The 6,547-nt window shown below is 42.4% G+C and overlaps 1 long non-coding RNA gene across 1 annotated transcript; it reads right to left on the reverse strand.

Annotated features, from left to right (window-relative positions):
* Positions 1-262: 262 nt before the first annotated feature.
* Positions 263-694, reverse strand: LOC103654340 (uncharacterized). Its single transcript, XR_566032.2, has 3 exons — positions 644-694; positions 391-482; positions 263-301 (listed from the first exon to the last, which is right to left on the reverse strand). It is a non-coding gene; the product is annotated as an uncharacterized lncRNA (long non-coding RNA).
* Positions 695-6,547: the final 5,853 nt, after the last annotated feature.

Consider the following 6,547-nt stretch of genomic DNA (forward strand, 5'->3'; position numbering starts at 1 on the left):
CCTGCTACCCAGTACCTAGCCACCTAGAAAAATAACTATACGCAACTGCAAGTTTTTTTCTTTCTATTCTTACTTTAGGACATCTGCAACTTCTGAATTCAAATGAAGAAACAACACCCATGCAACAAAGAGAGCACAAAAAGGCAATAACTACTAACTAGTACCACACTACCTTAGATCTGAAATTTGGTTGTTTTTAGTTTGCCTTATTATGATACTGGTTCACTATTGTGTAGGATGGTGACATATATTCCTGAAACAACTAGTGTCAACTTCCAGCTCCTTTGCAAGCTGTTGCATCCTATGGACCATGAGGGGCAAAGCTGCCTAAATGCCAAAGAAATAGAATACATGCTTTTATTGACTGCTGACAGGAACAAGCATGTCTACCTTATAATAGTTGGATTGCCTTTGTAAGGCTTAGTGCGCCGAAAGAAATCCAGTCTTTGAGCTTGGCAGAAATAGTGCCCCTCAAACAATTCCTAGGACATTTAAGAAATATGAGGGAGAGATAGAATGAAAATTTTAAGGAAAACGGAAACGAGAATATCTGTCCAAACTCCTATGCCCTTTCAGCTTTCAGTTTTGAAAAGAAGAATTGCAATTAAAATCTTGATGATCCATAGCTATCACATAAATTTACCTGAACGAGTACAATCTTTGCTCCTTTCTTGTGTGCTTCTCTGATCAACCTGTAAAACAAGTGATCAGTCCCTAAGCTTTCATGATTTTTCAGCGATGTAATTTAAATCTGGATGCATGTGGGTGTGTGCTGAGTGTTGTACATCAAACTTTCTTTTTTAATGCAATGACATGTAGCTCTCCAGCATGTTTAAGCAAAAAATAAAATAAAATACAGAGTGATAGCTAAAACTGAAAAACATGTATTCCCTGTCATTTTAAGTAAAATAATTCCAATGGTGGATGTCTAAATCTCCTAGGGTAGTCAGAATATATTTCTAATTCTAAATCTTGTAAAAGTTCTTAAACTGCTGAATTTTGAACACACAAGATGATGTAATACTCACCAAAAGAAGTTCTAAACCTTGTGACTTAATGACTGACTATCCAGCAGAGGTTTTCATTGATAGACCATAATAGATAATATATTCAATGTTCCAGAAGACTGTCCGTACTAGAAAATTCAGACTTTGTTTAAGGAACCTAATGTTTGTACACGAATTCTAGATTTCATGTGAACCTCACCAGACTCAGAGGTTTTCATTGATAGACCATAATAGATAATGCATGGCTCCCACTGTTTCACAAGTTAAGCATGCTTTGCTTTCTGTGTTCAGGGCCTTATGGATTTCTTGTCAACAGAAAATAGTTTAAACATTTATCTCAGAGAGGGAGATGGTTACCTGTAGCGCGATGGTTACCCAAGAACTTCCGGGCGGAGAGGGAGAGGGTACCAGCAGCGCGTCTGCAGCGCGATGGGCTGTTGGTGCGATGTGCTGCTGGCGCGGTGTGCTGCTGGCGCGATGGGCTGCTGGCGCGATGTGCTGCTGGCGCGGTGGGGGCGCGATGGGCTGCTGGCGGCGGCGGCTGGCTGGCGCGGTGGGCTGCTGGCACGGTTGTGACACCCCAGTGTCACCTAGGGTTTCTCTTAAAAAGCCAAACCAAGAACCATTATTTCATGTGAATCAAAGTAAGCATGGGCATCAAATTAACTTAAGTAATAAAGAATTCACCAAGTATATACTTAAAAGTGTCATGATCAAAACAATTGAGACTTTTGAAAGATAAGAATGTGCAACCCTAATTCAAAACCCTAAGTAAACCCCATGAACAAAATTCAAGAAAGTAAGAAAAAGGGAATGAAAAGTTTAAAATTTTGACTTGAGCCAATTATAAAAATTAAAGTACACTTAATGAGTAACAAGAAAGATTGAGAAGGCTTAGCCAAAATAACTCAAATAAATCCCCAAATCAGCCCTTGATCAATGAACCCTTAGAGAAATTCAGATTTCTGAATTTCTGAATTTCAGACCTCTTCTCAAAGATCATCTGTGTTCTCTGCTTTTCCAAACTCAAAGCCAGAAGATCCAAATATCAAAGTCGTGCCAAATTACCTTGAACACATTCTGGGAAAGTTTGAACTCAAACCAAATTCATTTGACACGGTTTTGGCGCAGCTCAACCTCGGGACCAGGCATTCTGACACTGACACCTTGGTGACGCTACAACTCCCTGTCCCTAGCCTAAAACCGCACGTTGTCCATACACAAAAGACAAAGCTTGGTCTGGTGAACAAATCCCTTGCAGTGATCTTGCCCAAATTCGCGAAGATTTGCTCCCAATCGGCGCTTCAACAGGGGCAGAGGCAACGGGAACACGTGTTCGACCGCGGCTGACACCCCCGGTTCACGCCCGTTCGCGCACCGCGCCTTCCCAGTGCACGCCCGCGCGCACTCGCCGGTCCACGACCGCCCGTGCACCACGCCGTGCCTATAAAGCCCTCCCACGCGCGCCCCACTTCGCCCCGCACTCACCCTCACCGGCCAGCCACTTCCCCTTAGCTCCGGCGAGCTTAAATCCGCCCGCCATTGCCGCCAGAGCTTCGGCCACCGTGGCCAGCCCACCCCAGCCATCCTCTGGGCAAGCCAGTGCTTCGGCTAGCTCCGCTAGTAGCCCGTAAAGCTTGCCAAGCCCTTGGACCCGACCGGACTTCACCGGAGGCCCGAGATCAACCTCACCGGACTTTGGTCTTCCGCCGCCGCGCGTGGACTGAGCTATCCAGTGAGTCTCCGCCCGATTCCTTTCGCTCATGTCTTCTCTGGCATCCCGTGGACCTCCCTGACCCATTTGATTGAACTATCTCGCCGTGACCAGGCCGGTCTCCTCGCCGCCGACGAGCATCCCCGCCTGCGCGCGTGGACCGACCGACTCCGGCCATCTCCGACGGCGTTCCGCACACCGTTGTGATCCCCGCGACCTCCCCTTCACCCTCGACCACTTCACCGGAACAGTCTCGCCGCCGGTAAGCCCCTCCGCCCTTTTCTTCGCCGCGGCTACTGTTTAAGGTAGAAGAAGGACCTCGGGTTAGGTTCTGTAGAACCCGAGGGGTTTTCTGTAATGTCAGCGACTCATGTGAATAGTAACCTAAGGACTGATTCGCAAAGGAAACTTAGAAAACCGCCAGGGACCCCAGTGCAAAGTGGATTTCCACTTAATCAATTCTGTTATTCTTTTTAAAATGACCAGAGAACTTAGAAAATCCATAACTTGATGAAATCTTAATAAAAAGTTGTCAAACCAATTTTGCTAGCTCTGGAATATTGTAATCTGTCATTTAAAAATAGTGAACCCTATGCTTTCTGTTCTAAATTTTAGAGTTTAAAATTAAAAACAGAAACCCCCTAAACCTTATTTAATTAAGGAAAATTAGTTTTTCTTTTGTGCTGAGCTTAAGAAAATTTGTAGATGTTTATACCTTATTTAGACACTGTTTAAAAATAGTAGGAACACCAACATTGGAAAATATGAGGTAGTTATTTATTTAAAGCTATTTTGTCCAAAACTTAGAGAAAATCAGAAAGGCCTTAGAGATTAATGAACAGTGATTAATAATATTTTTCCTAGTTTACTTATGCAACAGAGAACCTAGGAAAAATACAGAGACCATTAATTTGGACCAGTTCTTAATTAAGATGATTTAATTAACCTTATATAGACTGAAAATCAATTATTATAATTGCAAAACTATAACCAAAGTGGTTAGTAAAAATCCAGTGAACTTATAACCACCAGAGCCCCACTACAAAAATACAGAACACCCCAGCCCAACTTTTTAAGTAGGGAAAATAAATACAGAGTGATAATAAGGCATTTTTCCAATAAATCATAAACAACCCCTTTTAATGTGATAATGGGCAACCAAAAATTAGCTAAGTCCATGATGAGACAATCCACCAGAGAAAAATGCAAACCCATGAAAAAGAAGTAAACTCATACCTTTTGCTAGTGATTAAAGAGAAAGACCACTTAATTCAAATAATGCAAACCACCCATTCCCTTAAGCAAATAGAAGCCAAACTTCAGAATGATTGCTCTTGCACAAAATACCAACTAAGAAAAATAAGAACTCTGTTGTTTGATGTTTTTCAAATATAGTGGTAGTAGAAAGCACCCCTTTGGCTAGAAACCTTAAGAAAACCATAGGAAAAGAATTAAAAGGTATTAATGACTAGAAATTTGTATCAAGTCATGTTATGACACCTAAAAGTCAGCAAAAATAAGTTTTGGAGAATTACCCACTGTTAAATAATAGTTGTAGTTCAAAGTACCCCTTCTGCCCTAAAATTTGGTAATTTTGTCCAGAGAAAATCATTCACCTTCTGACCCCCAAATTTTGAGACAGAAAATTATACACCAGTAACAAGCCACTGTAATTTTTGCAGAATTTTTAGAATTTTATAAAAGCAACTTGTAGTTCAAACCTACTCCAAAACATTAAAAGAATAAAAGAAAAGGAAAGAAGAAATAAACCCCACCTCAATAAGTCTAACTTGAGAACTTATCATTTATCACTAAGACTTAAAAAGAATTCAGTGGAACCCCAAAAATAAACCTACCCCCTTACCTTAACTAAGTTTAACCCAATTTACCAAGTATACCACCCAAGGGTTTTACATAAGTAAAGTTAACTTGTTTAAACTCAAAAGCCCATACACCGTTAAAGTTGTAATTTCTAAAGGCACATATCCTATCATGCATATATCTTACGCATTGCATTCATTAGATTGTAATCTTGCCGACGGAGAGTACGTGCTCATCCCCGAGCAAGGACCTGTCCAAGAGGAGGACCAGGAGCAGGCTTCAGAGGCTGCTATTGAGGATCTCCCCGCAGCCCCAGCAATTGAAGGCAAGCCCCGGTTTTATGCATAACCGTATTATTATATGCTACTTTACTACACTTAATGCTTGTAGGATTGTAATGTGCACTTAAGTGTAGGAGTTGCTTGAAACCTCTAGTTGCATGAACTTAGGACTCCTTTTTGAGATGAATACTAGTATGCTAGGTCGAGTAGCTGCTTGCTAATCAGGATCTCGGTAGAAGTCGGGTGATTTTTCTAGCACTCGCGCGAGGTCAGGAATTGATTGTATTCATCTTGATAACGGGATTTATGTTGGTCTATGGACTTGGATCCAGGGAGGATGCCTTGTCCATGAGACGGGAAAAATGAATTAAGGATTAATGTGTGGATACCTGAGTCAAGCTTTTGAACGTACTAAGCACATGCCGGGAAAAATGGTAACCGGTAAACCTAGTACCTGAGTGAAGCCGGGCGCGGACTTTATCCCTCATGCGACCTGAGACTGGGTCTCCCATGCTAGTTATGGTGGGTACAAGTGCGGTCACTGCACGGCGGCAGTCGGGGTCAGTGGAGCATTGTATGCCAAGGCGGTGAGGCCTGGACGCGAACGGGGGATCGATGGGGACGGTTGACGTGTGTGGGGACGGAGTGCCCTGACATGTCGTGTGTTTAGGTTTACCTTGCAAGGTTAAAACTCGATTCGAATCGTCTACTTCTCGCAGCTAATGAGACTGCTTGATTCCTTGTACTACATCGAGTAAGAAGTGAAATGTGGTTATATGAGATAACTTGTTGGTTGAACTAATTGATTGTTACCATGAATGCTTAGAAGGAGCAAATCTAGCTAAGTTAATGATGATAGAATTCGAAAAGCTAAAATTTGATTTTAGAAACAGCTAGTGCTTTTGGCAAACCAAACCCCTCAGCCAAACAGCTGCATAGTCTAGAGGTAGAGGAGTAGACTCCTCACACCGGTTAAGTCTAGCTGAGTATTAGTATACTCAGCCTTGCTTGTGGCACCATTTTTGCAGGTACCATGCATGATTTGGTTGATGGTGTGACTTGGCCTACCACCCTGCCACCGGGTTGGACGGTCGAGTGGGATGTTGCTCCGGCAGGAGAGGAGCATGAGGAGTAGTGGGCTAGGCCTTGCCCATTTCCTCATTACCGACGACATCGATTATCCGCTGCACTTTATTTTGTGAACTTTATTTGCTAATCAAAAACTCCGATTTATGTAATAACTCAGTACTTAATTTGAGGTTTCCTGTTTTTATTGTATTTCTTCTGTGACTCACCTTCGAGTGAGATTGTGGAATTTGATCCTGGTTAAGTGGCTTCATCAGACTAGATCTGAGGGACTGACGGGTTATTCCGATTTAAGTGTGTTACGGCCCCTGAGGCGTGACTTAGGCACTTAAGCTGGAATAATTCGGGCGGTTCTGCCACAGCTGGTATCGGAGCAAATTCCACCACAGAGAAGGACAATAAACCATGAATACCGATTTTTAAAATCTAAAACTTGCCTAGAAACTACTACAGATCGTCAGGACTAGATCGCTAGACCTAGGACGAAAGGCCTTAGGCATAGAGGGAGAAATAGGTGGCTAATTAATTAGGCCCTGTGGGCCAATACTTATATTTTTAAGGATGCCCTAAAAAGGCACCCTATTTTCTTTTGAGAGGCAACGTTTCTTACAGCATGCATACATTATAAAACACAAAGT

Source organism: Zea mays, chromosome 4 (genome assembly GCF_902167145.1).
Source record: "Zea mays cultivar B73 chromosome 4, Zm-B73-REFERENCE-NAM-5.0, whole genome shotgun sequence".
NCBI lineage: Eukaryota > Viridiplantae > Streptophyta > Magnoliopsida > Poales > Poaceae > Zea > Zea mays.